The sequence below is a fragment of the Quercus suber genome, unplaced genomic scaffold (assembly GCF_002906115.3).
Source record: "Quercus suber isolate HL8 unplaced genomic scaffold, Cork oak 2.0 scaffold_760, whole genome shotgun sequence".
Classification (NCBI taxonomy): domain Eukaryota; kingdom Viridiplantae; phylum Streptophyta; class Magnoliopsida; order Fagales; family Fagaceae; genus Quercus; species Quercus suber.
In genome coordinates this window covers 76,362-90,900 of record NW_027070196.1, presented here as the reverse complement: position 1 = coordinate 90,900, position 14,539 = coordinate 76,362, and the positions used below count along the sequence as shown (strand labels likewise).

Below are 14,539 nucleotides of genomic sequence, written 5' to 3'. Positions count from 1 at the left end.
AATTTTTCATCAATGCTCATTTTTTTATTCAATTAATAATTTGATCTCTTAATTACTTGTATAACTTTTTCAATGTGGACTGATTATATATAAATTAAACTGAGGAGTTTATAATTTACGCCCGAAAAATGTTTTTTTTTTTTTTTGGGGGGGGGGGTTGAGAAGAGACTAGTACTATTGATTAATTTTGGGGTATTATTTCTCAAAAAAATTATATTGGAGTATCAGATTTTGATAATCATTTTGTTACAAATTCATATAGTTATATATATGTGGTAGTATTATGTGTAATATATATATATATATATATGTAGAGTCATATGAATATGCAATAACCCTCTAAAAAAAAATGAATATGCAATATGACAATTTAACAACCATATTAATTTGTAATCGAATTATAAATATTCAAAAAAAAAAAAAATCAAATTATATTAAATTATGTAATTTTTGTGTGTGTGGTTAAAATGGATGATCTGCATTAATTATGTCTATAGTAATAAGAGTATAAAACCCATGAGGCATTACAATTTTTTTTCAACACTCAATTGAGGAATTTATTTTTAAATGGCCTTTTAGCCAAGTGGCACATACCCTTTGGGATGGTGGAAAAGTATGAAATTCGAATCTTCAAGTCTTTACCCCTCTTTCTTTCTTTTCTTTTTCTTTCTTTTTTTTTTTTTTTTTTTTTTTTTTTTAATAATAATTTTAAAAAGAGAGAAAAAAGAAAAAGGAAAACTAAACGAGGAACTTATTGTTTATTTGACCTTCACGAGGAACCCTCGTATGAAAAAGCTTATTATGACAATGCTTTTGGATTATAGTTATTTAAAATTCCACTTACCCAAAACTTCCAACGCGACTGATCTCATGTATCCCACTGTTTGTAACTCTTTCTTCCTTTGAATGGTATCAAAAAAAAAAAAAAAAGAAAGTATCCCACTGTTGTTACTAAATGAATAAATTACTCCATTTATGCTAAAAAGCTTTTGATGGACCTAAATTTAAGGCAGCATCTTTGTAGTTTGTACTATCAACCCAAAAAGGAAAAAAAAAAAAATCTTCTTTGAAAATGGGTATTTAAAGATAAGGTTGTAAACAAGTCAATTATTAAAAGTTCAAGCTTGTTCATTTAATTAAATTAAATTAAATTAAATTTTTTATTTTTATTTTTTATGAATATGAGTCGAGTTCGAGCTCATCATCAAACAAGATTTTATATTCAAACTTGGCTTACCTTCTTATCGAGCAATCTCAAACTTGTTCATGAACTATTTGATTAACTTATTATTTTCTTTTATATGGTGAAATCATGTCTAAAATATTTTACCTCTTGACAATTTCATGAATTTTTCCTATGGATAAATTGTCTATATCATCAATAACATACAAATAATAATTTAATATTATTTAAAACTATTGACAAACTTATACAATTTAATTTCAAGTCTATATATATATATATATATTTAGACAAGTATACATATAAAAATATAATATTATATACATGTTCATGAGCTTGTTCATGAACACAATATATTTTAGGTTTGAACTTCGCTCTTTAATAATCGAGCCTAAACTTAAGGCTTGAATTTGACTTGTTTTTTAAACAAACAAATATATATATATATATAAATTTCTCGAGCCGAGTTCAAGCTGTTTATAAACAGCTTAATTCATTTATAGCCCTATCTAGAGACAAGTGTCTTTGATTGATATATTAACACTACATAACATATTAAGATATCACTTAATTTAAAAGATTTTTTTTTTCTAAGTTTTAAATGTGAGACCTATAAATATAATATTAGTACATCTTGATGGGTTTTAGTTAATTCAACCAAGGACGAAGCCAAGACTTCAAATTATAGGGGGTGAAGGTTGTATAAACCCAAAAAAAAAAAAAAAATCATTATCAAATTTCAATAAAAACATCTATTTCGTATTAACAAACTGTCATTAGAGATAGACACAAAGTCATTGTTTCTTAGACATTACAACGCAATAATTTATAAAGAGGGAACTTGGTGTGTGTCTTTGATGTGTATGTCTACTATTGGGTAAGGGGAAAATTATTTTGTTTAAATTTTTTAAAAGGGTTGTTTTGTTTATTTTGGGTAAAATTGATTGATTGGATTTATTTATTTATTTTTTTTTTTTGTGGCTTTGCTATTAGTTATTTTTGTTGTTGGGCTATTTTTATAGCTTGTTAATTTTGTTTTAGATTTTACATCCATAATTTTTTTATGGCCTTTAAAAGGATTAATGATATTGTTAAAGGCAGCAAGTGTAGTTTTATTGAACCAAATTGCTAAAATTAATTATATATATATATTAGTATTTTTTTTTAAACAAAATTTGGGGGTGATTGTCTCCAAAGCAAAAAAAATAGTTACATCAACCCTAAATTCAACTAATAAAGTTTCTTTAAAACATTGCTATCTTGGAAAACACTTCCAAAATATAATGATGTGGTACTCTTTTTTTCTTGCATGAATGATAAATGTCATAGACTCATAATGAGAGTACTACTGTTGATACGAGAAAGAATAATTACCCCTATATATTTTACCTACATTTTCTAAGCTAATACTTTTAGTAACATTGAGTTTAAATGAGTAGACGGACAGCAGTTGAATATGATGTTAAGGATCTGTTTGGATATTGTTTATTACTGAAAATTAAAAATTTATTGCTGAAAAAACGATAGTAAAATAATTTTTAAATGTGTAAATAGTACCGTGGGACCCAGTTTTAAAGTTGATTTTGCCAATTCCGTACTTGTGGGTCCTATGAACAGTACACAGGACCCATGAAAAAAAATGTAGACGCGCAAAATGTGTAACCTACCGCTATCCAAACTCACACTAATAATGCAAAAGTCCAAGTCGAAACTGTTTTTGTACAGAAAGTTTTTGGTATCTGGCCAGCCTCTGTCAATTCTTTCCATGTGAAATGCTTGTTCCAACCCCAAGGGCCGGCTTTGTGTATAAAATATTCCCAAACGCCAGCATTACACAACAATTTTGTCATGTTTCTTACTTTCTTTTGTAAAATGTTACTATAGCGCCAGCATTACACCTCAATTTTGTCATGTTTCTTACTTTCTTTTGTAAAATGTTACTATAGTCTCTTATACATATCTATCTCTACATCTGTATCAGTGGGATAGGCCTGTATTCCTCTGGATCTTTATTTTCTTATATATACTCAGCTTATAGTGGTTAGCCACCAAACTAAACCGTTTCTCTATGTATACATACCCTCTTTCTCTTTTCTCAAACCTCATATGTAATAACTTTCTCTATGTTTAATAGGTTTTGTTGATCCAAATCTCATTTTTCATTACTTATTGTTTGTATTATGCATATATGAAAGTATACCCTTGTTATTTTTACTTTTTTTGTCAGGTGGGTATTGTTTGTGTAGATACATAATGATTAATTGGGGTGTGGGTGTTTTGCTTTTTTATAGTTGTTACTGTCATCTAGCTAGTCATTTCTTCACTTTTACCTTATGGGGTGGTCTTTTAAGGGTTAGGGTTTGTACTTTTTCACCTGCATGGGAAGATCAACAGTCAGTATTGGCGGGTGCAGCATCATTAAGATTCACAGACTTTAAGGGCCTCATTGAGTGGAATAGCTAGCTAGCTGGTACAAGTGGTCTCTTACTGGAAAGGTTTCTTTCTCATGTGGGAATCTTGATGATGCTGCATCAGCAAGTATGTGGCTATACCTATTCTCCACTTTTGGATTTCTAAGAGACAGATTTCTCAGTTTTGATCAAGATGATGACCTGGTGGGAGTTATAGTATATGTGAAAGGATTAGGCCGACCACAAAGTTTGAAGGTAACAATAATTATTTTGTTCTTTTTTCATTTTTAGCACTGAAAAGTGAAAACTTTCTTATTTGGCATTAATCATACTTTTTGTCAATTCCATGTTGCAACTCTTGTTTTTACTACTCTGGTGTTGCTACTCAGTTTCTACAATTACAAGCTAAACAGCAACAGTAATCAGAGCTGGGTTTTTTTTTTTTTTTTTTTTTAATAATAAATTCTTCGATTTCTTTTTTTGGGGGGGTTTTCTGGTTAAAACGAGTCTGTGTTAATGGTTTTTCCTACGTTGGCGCTATAACATGAATTTGATATTCTTCCTAGAATAAGCTGATCGAATAACTTAGGTTCTTACAATGGAAAACTCAAAATTCTCCTTTTTCTGTAATAAAATTATATAGTTTTGAGGTAAATTTTGTAGTTCTTTTGCTTGTCTGATATTCGGATGCTTTTTCTCCATGTTTTGTTTTGAAAAGACTTAGGCCTTCCTACGAGGATGATACAAACAGAGTTAGAGGCCTTAATTACTGCTAGGATGAAGCAGTTCATATTATGTCTTGCTATATCTTCCTCTCTTTTTTTCTCATCATTTTGGAGGAGTAAAGGAGATAGAGATTTCACTTAATCAAGAGGCCTTTAACTGTCTTACTATAATCTATTAATGCAACGTATAAAGTCTACCTAAAGAAAATCATATAAATAGTTTTGAATCAATTTAATTTGTAATTAACATAATCGAGTCCTTCTAAAATGATTTTTGGTGCAACGGAGAATGTATGGAAGTAGATCAATAATTGAGGATGGCTTGAAAAAATAGATAATGAACTAGTGAAGGATGACGTTAGAGAATAGTTGGGTAAAGTTCCAACAACTTAAGCTCAATAGATTGTCGTATCTCAATAAGTAGAATTTATTATTTTTTAAACTTCACTTGATATATCAAATGTACCCAAAATCAAATTAAAAATTAAAAAAGATCATAACTTTGAAAGAAGTTTAATCATATTTTATTAGATTTTATAAATGGTCACCACATGTTATATCCATTACGGATAACTCACAAGATACTGATAAGCAGAATATTTTGTGTAGTATATTGTATTTAGATGTTGATTTTTGTTGATGAAATTCTCTTCATATGTTGTATTACTAGATAAGAAAATTACATACAAAAGCAATTCTTAATTATTTGAACAATACAAAGATCAGTTGGTCATTTTTCTAAAATTTCTTCGTTTAGAATCACTTTATGATATCAGAGCCATCATGGCCTTACTTGCACATTTTTATCTACCTCAACAAAGTATCTTTACCCATAAACCCTTAACCTATTATCAAAAAAATAAATCCTTAACCTAAGGAAGACACAAATCATATGGGTTTAATTGAAAGCTGGAGCCTGAAGATATGCTTGGCTTTCTTTATGGAAGATTTCTAATGCCCAAAAGATTTGTGACTATCTTAAGGTGTGTTTGGATACTGTTTATTTTGTTAAAACTGAAAAATTATTGCTGAAAGTACTGTAAATAAAGGTAAAAGTTAATTGAAATGGTACAATATGACTCATGAATAATAGCAAAAATAAACTGAATAGTGAAATAATTTTCATTTTTCATCTTAACCCAAATGCACACTTAATCTGCTAAAGCTGCATACGAGAAACATTTTGTTGATAATAATGACTTTGCATTATGGACAAGGTAAAATCGCCTACCCCATGGTTGGATTGCCGGTATCATATCAGAAGAAGTACTTGAGCTATTTGGTGGACTAAACACTATCAGCCAAAGGACAAAAACTTTATAACAGCTCACTCAATCACAGACAGATAGAATGATGTTTGGTCTATATCCTAATTCTGCAGCTTCACCACATATGGCTTCATACAATGGTAAGCTAGAATCTAGCATTCATTATTCTTGTTTTGATAAAATAATGGTGGGAAATGGTGAAATCTTAGACATTACACATATTTGGGGATGTAAATTTAAAAGTATATATAGGAACTAATTAAAGAGTCAAAACTCAAAGATGTTCTTGTGGTTTAGATAATTTAGAAGAATTTATTATCAATTAGTCACTATACATGTCAATTCCCATATAATATTGAATTCTCAAATGGTGTTGTGATAAAGAACAAGGTAACAAAGAAAGTGATCAATTTCCTCAAGCAATAGATCTCAAGGCTTGTATGAACTGAACTGAACTCACAACATGGCGAAGCATTTTACTCTAATAGATAACAAATGGTGAGTGATGAAGTTTGGCATCAACACCTTTGAACATCTCAGTTACAGATTAGCTAGTATGAAGAATAAATTGATTTTCAGCCAAAAAAAATTATGGAAGTATCTTTAGTTGTTGTCACATTGCTAAATATTAATGTAGGTTTCCTTTCTTATCACTCCAGATTATTTAGACCCCAATCCAAAAGGTAAGAGTCTAGCCAACACTCTCATTCTTATTCAAATTCCGAGTCTTCATCCTTCATGCCCTCAAATGAGAGTCGACTTCCTCATTCCACATTTAACCTAGCCGAGTTTTTCACTCCACCTCTCTTGCAACCATTTCAAAGTCCCCTCACCTCAGAGAACTCATGCACTAGTTCCTGATCCAACGACTATTCTCCACCATCTTCTCATGACCCACCATTTACTCAATCAAAGGTTGGAAATACCAGACTCAAGTATGTCCCATGCTTCCTTGGCTATTTCTACACAAGAAATCCTGCGAAATTCATCTAAGGATATCCTTATCCATTCAGCCATGGGCTGATCCGGCTTCTTCCAACCTTTCTCAACGGACATCCAAATATGGATATCAATTGATTTGAGGAACGCACATACACGAACCTTCTAATATGCATAATTGTTACTGTCGAAGTGCGGAGGAACATTAAGTGATTGAGAACGCTCAATGACAACTGGGGTCACGAATCAAACTTAGGAAATAAATCCACAAAATTAGTATACCAAGCTTTGATACCAATTGAGAACAATCAAATCTAAGTTGATTAATACTTAGATCCCAAATTTTAAATTATAACTAAGATATTTTAGGCTAATCTAGCGATTAAGACCAAATTAAGGTGATTAACAAATAAAACTTAGGAGGGATGATATGCAAAGCATGGATAAGAAAATAAAATGTACAATCCACATAATTAAATCAAAAGCACAATAACACAATCAAAACAAGTGTTATCAAAGAAGAAAACTTGAGAACCAAGCAAAAAAAAACCTCTCTATGACCATACCACTGGAACAATCCACTAGAATAGATAGTTAGTTGCTGTACATAATAATCACAAAATGCTCTAAGTCCAGTGGTATCTCTGTACTCAAGCCCTTCAAATTCGTACTCATAACCAGCTCCACAAGTCCTTTCTTTACTCTAGCATTTGAATCCATAATTGAGCTCCAATTGCATCTTCAACCCACCATGACAAAATTTGGGTTGATCCAATGATTTCCCAATTAAACACCAATCTGTTAAGAGTACACACAGAAACAACCACAACAATCAATGTTTTGATCAAAAGGTTCAAATGTCCAATGGAATGCCCAATAGCTAGTTTCTCAACGGCTAGTCTACATATGCAACGGTGTCGTTCTACTTATACTGTGGTGTAAATGTATTTAATGATATGCAGAGTTTAGGACTTATGTTATTAGTTGAAATGCTGCGTTTAGTCCTTATGCATTTAGTTCAATTGATACGCTACGTTTTGTAGATCATTAAATCAGTCTGTTGAGCAGTTCAGTGGTGGTTAGTTAGTTCCTAATTTCCCTCCACATTATACAGATCAGTTCCGTGATTCAAGGGATCTGATCTGGGAGTTGCTGAGTCTCTATAATCTATATATATATTGTACATCAAATGTAGTACACAGTGAAGCATTTATTTTTTCTTCAAAAATTCCTTTTCTCTCTAAACTCTCTCTCTCTTGCTCTCTATTTTTTCATTGCTTCTCACAGAGTGTTTCATAATGTGAACACCATTGTAGAATCTTTTCAACCTCAGTAAGATTCTCTTTACAATCAACTCTCACAACTTGGAAGGTAGTGAAGGAAGTGATGTTATTAATCTCCTCTCATTGTATGTGGCTATGCGGAGAGGGAGAAGGTAGAGAGAAATAGGGTTTTCATCTAGGGTTAATTTTAGCTCTCTAGACTCTAACTCTTTGAAGTTACAAAATTTGTGGGAAATGAAGCTTAAATAGAAGGGTAAGGGGTTGGTACTATAGAGAAGTTTGTAACTAATTTCTCTTAGACTCTAAAAGTTTCTCTCAAGCCAATGTCTTCAGTGTCCAATGAAACACTTGAGTGATTTGTCTTAGGGTATTTATAGCCGTGTTTTTGTAAACACGGCTAAAAAAAGGCCCCTATAACTAGTGTTTTTTGTAGAATTCAAAAACCAATTTAGGCTGACACGACACTTTCACTTGAGTGAAATCCTTTAACTTGCAATTCTGAATTCCAGCTTCCTTTCACTATCTTTAAATCAATACAATATTAAATCCCCCCCCCCCCCAAATATTACAACACTAAAAAGATAAAAAAATTACAATCAATTTGTCATAGAGTTTGCCAACCATCTCTCTCTCTCTCTCTCTCTCTCTCTCTCTCTCTCTCTATATATATAGCAGTTGATTTTCATAGAAGTTATATATTCCATGACACTAGGATTAGGGGTTATGATCTTCTAGCCTTATTGTGGTGGATTTATTAACTAAAAAACAACAATTTTGCATAATTAATGAACCTAACCAAACTTTCTTTTTTTGGTTTCCCAAGGTGTCCCCAGGTTTTTATTTTAGGACTAATCCTTCGAGGTACTGTCGGGCGCCAAGGTGAGGACCTCTCCCAAGAAAGTTTGCTGCATCCACAAGGGCCGAAACTGAGACCAATTGCTTAAGTGACCAGAGCCCCTTCCACTCAGGCCAACTTTTGTTGGTAACCTAACCAAACTTTCGCCCAATATATGAATTGTCCTTTCGTTTCTCATTATTCCCTTTAGGGTACTATATAGCTTCACTCATTTGCCTATTTGAGATAATCTAATATCCAAACTTAAATTGGTTTTTGGTACATGACCTTACCATAAGAATTTGGTAGATAATAGACCATGGTTTTAAGGTTATTGTATTTGGTTAAAAGTCTTGTAGTTTAATCGACAGTTTTCTAATATTTAACGTTCAAATCTTCCACCCCAACTATTAATGTATCAAATAAAAAAAGTTTATTGTATAAGGGATTGTAACTCTAAACCATTAAAGTTGAAATACGTAAATCCTCTATATTCTTCTTGATTTGATACTTCTCTTTATTTCTTCTTGAATATTTTCAGGAGGTAAGGGAGGAAGGGTAACCGGGTAAGGTTTATGGAATGCTAAGTGCAATGAGAATGGTGGAAGCGCTCTCTACAGAACCAAATTTTGTCATGATGCCATTGTCTTCGCTATTGATATAACAACACACGGTGTGTAATACTGATTCACCTCAGCTTTACGCGATGCTAATACTGCTAACACTCAGACAGGTAACGAAATTAGATGCAATGATAGTACAAGTTTCACTTTAGCAAAATTCAAAAGAAAAGTGATGAACGGTGACCAAGATATGAAAATGGTTTTTATGTTGCTGTTTACCCTCCTGATTACTAGATAACGGAGACTATCCAGGCAGAATGAAGCTTAATATATTATGCTAGTTTAAAGTACTACCAAGTGCATCAATGCCTCTGTGATGTCACCGCGCAACATGGTTGTTGATTCCAATGTATTCTATTGCAAGAATTTATCAATATTCACTTGAGAAAAATTGTCATTTAATTAAGAAAGGATAATGTTTGGTAAACATCCCTTATCATACATAGTACACCAGCTCTCAAAAATAAGGGAAATTTTGACTTGTAGTCATAATTTCCTTTATTTTAAAAAAGTATGTATTATGTATGCAAGTGTGTGTAATAGACATTTCTCTTAAAAAAAAAGTGTGTGTTTTGGTTTTCATCTTCAAGAGGATGATTTCTTTTTCATCTATAATGTGTGTTTCTTTTACATTATTGTTTCTTTTAGTTTCTTTTTTGAAAATTTAGCTTCAATGAAAAGGCAAATAATTTAATTGATAATTCTATATATGTCAAACTATCTTTTTGGCAAGTATGCATGTCAAATTATCATTCCGCCTTTTGTTATATATGGTGGCTCATTTTATAAATTAGAATGTAATATTGATCTTTAGTATAAAGGAGCAAGTGGAGTGCATGTAGAAATGATATATAGGCTTCCAATTATACATACCTAGGGTCCAACTTGTGATCTTATGAATGGAACATGCCAATATGGAGCCTACTAATAATTGGAATTGAAGATCTACCAAGTCCCGTCATTTAATAATTAGGATTCTTTTTTATGCATTTTGTTCTCCATTTAAGCACAATTCTCAATTTTGTAAAGCAACTTTGAGATTGGTAATACATTTTTATTTTTTAGTTTTACAACTAGTGTTGACTTTAATCATGCTTGGTGCTAACTCCTAGCAACCCTAGATGTTTACTACTAAGTTTTATCTCTTATTTCTCCGTTTGTTATTTTTCACACATTATTTTGGTTGTTGTCTTGCGTCAAGAGTATGAGGGGTATATTGGGAATTCCAATGTACCAGGTTATGGGGTTTTGAACAAGTATGTACATGTTGCAAAGTTTGTAACATGTACATATAGAAAAAATTTCCATCCCCCGTGGGGATATGTAGGTAAGACTCTGTGTTGATTTTCTCTCGCTCTCTCTTCATTTTTCATAAAATTGCTTAAATTGACAATCTTTTTTCTTTTTTTCTCTTGTTTGTAGATTTTGGTTTTTGCTAAATTTCCCCTAACTTCCATCATATGCTAGGAGTTGTGTCAGTGGGAAAAAGTAAAAAACCATGAAGTTCAGAATTCATTAATTGCCAGAAAAGAATGAGGTAAAAGTTTTTTCTACTGTTTTATAGATTTTGTTAAGAATACTTTGAAGAAGGCAGATAGGAATTAATGTGAAATGATCACTCTGTTCCAAATACCGAATCTTATTTTGCATTTTTGGTAATTTCACCTATAATTTTTTTCCTTTTCAAATAAGTTATTTAATTTTATGATTTAAATTGATTTAATCAGACAAGCATCATAGTTTCTGGCCTTTTTAAGTCTAATAGTCTACCACTTTTCAGATAAGTTAGTATAACGGATGGAAATACCAAGAAAAACCAACTAATTGAAATATAAGGCCATGTTTGGTAATTGTTTTTGTTTTCTATTTTTAATTTTTTATTTTTAAAGAAAAAAGAAAAAAAACAATTTTCTTATATTTTCATGTTTGGTCAGTTGAAAAGAATTTTTTTTTTTTTTTTTTCCGAATTACATTCCCTCATTATATTCCTTTTGGAAGCACCTTGTTAAGAGCTTCAATACAATTTACAAGAAAAAAAATATAGGGATCAAAACAACACAAAATTCAACCCAAAAAAAGAGAGAAAAAAAACAGTATTCAAATGAAATTTATTCTGGTAGTTGTGGTGTAACTCGTTAAAATGAGATTGAGCCAAGAAGCTTGAAGAGATTCCCCATAATAAAATCATATTATGTGTTATTGTAATACCATGGAAATAGATCAATATGCCCACGGCCCACTAAAAATATATAATAGAACCAATCCCAAACACAAGTCCTGCAATTAATTATAATATAGATTTAGTGTTATTTCTTACATGGGTTTCAATTGATACACTTGAGGTATTACGCAATATTCTTGTATAATTAAAAAAAAAAAAGTTACGAAGTTTGAACAAATGTGAAATACTTGCAGATCTGCTTGATAGATGTGTATCTCTGATTGATGGGCTCCCAAAATATGTGAAAGACTTGCAGATTTGATTCCAGAAAAATAGAAATTTGAAATTAGGAAGGTAGAGAGAAAGGAAGGGAATGGTCTTGACATGAAGAACACGAATACCAATCTGAAAAAGATGAAGAAGAAGAACAAGAAATCTGAAATTATGAGAGGAGAGAGAGAAAGGGAATGGGTCTACGGGAAAAGAGAAAAAATATTGTAGGTTAAAAAAAAAAAATGTTTAGTTGCACGGTTAGAACTAGAGCACTGGTTCATTCAAGTGGTAATAGAAACTATTCTCTCCACGTTTTCACATGCATGAAAAAATACAACACTGAAAGTTGCCCTTTGGCTGTTTTCATTTTTCTTTCTAAATTGAAAACAAAAACTATCTTATGTTTTTCGATGTTTTCAGCTTACCAAATAAGTCTTTTGCTATTGGAAACAGAAAATGGTAATTGAAAACAGAAAACTGAGAAAAAAAACAGTTACCAAACATATCTTAAGACTCTTGGCACAGTAGTTTCTTGGTTCTTCATAATTTTGTTTTTCTCATTTTCCTCTCTTTAAATGGAAGATTCTTCAGTAAAAAAAAAAAGGAAAATTTTTATTTCTTCATCACGCCTATTGTCTATTTCACTCTTAATGGATCTTATTTGGGCCCAAAATTATATAAAAACAATGGACCCAACCTTAAAAAGTATTATCTGTGGATCCAGGTCCATCAGCTGACTGTGCTAAGGCCCTTTTTTATGTGGGGAAAGAGAGCAGGAAGCTGAAAATTAAAACCGAGGACAACATGACCAAAAGGCTCCCCAGTTTGAAAAACAAAATCATATATTATGACTTGTGGTCGTTTATTAATTATACACTAATATTGAGGCCAAATTTAAACGTCATTCTGACAGTATTGTCTATGATAAACAATTTTTTTTTTTTCATATGGACCTAGTCATCCAATAATGTGAACTGTGAAGACTGATTCTTCTTTGACCTTTGACTGATTTTTTTTTTTTTTTTTTTAATTATTGAAAGAGAATTTTGAAGTAAAAAGTTAATACAATGAACCATATATAGGACCAAATTATAGTAAGTATAAACAGAGCAAAGTTTGAACTGTTTTGATTGAGTGTAGAACAAAGGTCCACGTTTATAAGGTGCACATCTCCCACCTCCATCTACCTGACCGCCCCTGTACAGCTCACATGTTAGCATGTGGGCAATCCAAGTGCTACTCTCAAAGCCCACATGACTAAGCTAAGCAAAACATGTTAACCTTTTCCACCACCAAAGAAAGAAAAGAAAAATGAAAAAGAGTTTAAGAAAAGTTAGAAGATGTATTATATTTAATATTCTGACCATAACATTACATGTGACATTATTTTGACCCAATTCAGGATTTGTTTGACCAATCAAATTCAAGATTCATTTTTCATTTTAAAAATTAATCATATCAAATAATGAGAAATTTTATAGCCACTTCTTTTTTTAAATTAAAAATAGGAATATCAATTACTGATATAAATTGGTATAAAAAAAAAAATTACTGACATAAACATATTAGTTCATTGGACACTCTCTGAATTGACCCAAACCTATTACATCCCTTACCTAATATTGATAAACAAAAGAAGGGTTTTATTTCTCTGGTGCTTTGTTCCCTACCCGTCCTATCCAAAATGTTAACACATCCATTCGCTTCACGATACATGTGACGAGGATGCACCTTCAAATCCCTGTCTAAAAGGAGTGTAAATCTTCTATCCCAAAGAAGTTCAAATCTTTTGTCCTACTTTTCCTGCTCCACTAATAAAACTTGCCACATATTCTCAATCCATCCAACCACCATCACTCCACTAGCAAATAAAACCAACAAATTTGAAACCCATGCAAGCCAAACGTGTTAGGTGCAATCATTTAGAGCTTGTATATAAAGGGGTTAAAGCATAACCCCTTCAAGACTCTAGACCCTCAAAACAAATTACTTTTTTGGCATTTTGTTATGGATTCTGATACATGCATTGGATTCAAATGAAGAATCACTGATATTGGAGACAAAAACAGATTTGACAAACAACAAAGATAGAGAGATTTAAAATATTTGGATTTGAGAAAGACATAGTCTTGCTTTGAATGATGCTGATCCTAGATCTGTTGGTGTTTTTGCTGGAGTGATTGTGGTTGGTGAGGGACAATGACAACTTGGATGTCCGACGTGGTGTAGATCAGGTGATGGTGGTTTTTGTGACTAGAGAATCCAAGGGTGATGGCTGACGATGCCGACATGTTTGGTGGTGGTGAAGGGCGGTGGTTGTGGTAGGAGGTGTTTGGGTTTTGTTTTATTTTATTTGGTAGTTAAAATAAAAATAATAAGTCAATAATGGTAGTATTTAATTAATTAGGTGAACATATTGTAAGTTTTTATTGGTAGAGTATAGAGTGGAGCAGAAAAAGTGGGACTGAAGATTTGGACTCGTCCAAAAGGTCTCTACAATCCAACACAAGAGTAGACAAAACAAGATCAAGGCAAATGAAGCTATGGTCGATATGGTGCCACTAGAAAGGATTTTCAATCAAGCCTGTTAATTGTTGCAAGAGTTCTAGCAAGCCTATTCGACACCTCCAAAACCTGTCTGCCCCATTAGGCCTACTTGGAAATCTTCTAATCCTAGCGAATTGAAAACGAATTTTGATGGAGCCATTTTTGTAGGCTCTCATGAAGCAGGAATAGGGGTGGTTGTTTGAAACTCTCAAGGAGAAATCTTGGTGGCTTTGTCAGATAAAATTCTCATGTCATCTTCTATACTACTATTTATGGGGCTTCCCTTGTTTG

The 14,539-nt window shown here is 32.0% G+C and overlaps 1 long non-coding RNA gene across 2 annotated transcripts; it reads left to right on the top strand.

The window, feature by feature from the left end:
- Window positions 1-3,171: 3,171 nt before the first annotated feature.
- Window positions 3,172-12,070, top strand: LOC111991726 (uncharacterized). 2 transcript variants are annotated; one of them, XR_010626390.1, is made up of 6 exons: window positions 3,172-3,849; window positions 5,537-5,727; window positions 8,633-8,791; window positions 9,186-10,594; window positions 10,690-10,804; window positions 11,683-12,070. It is a non-coding gene; the product is annotated as an uncharacterized LOC111991726 (long non-coding RNA). The 2 variants fall into 2 exon arrangements; XR_002880766.2 differs by lacking the exon at window positions 8,633-8,791 and having other exon boundaries at window positions 3,173-3,849.
- The last annotated feature ends 2,469 nt before the right edge of the window (window positions 12,071-14,539 follow it).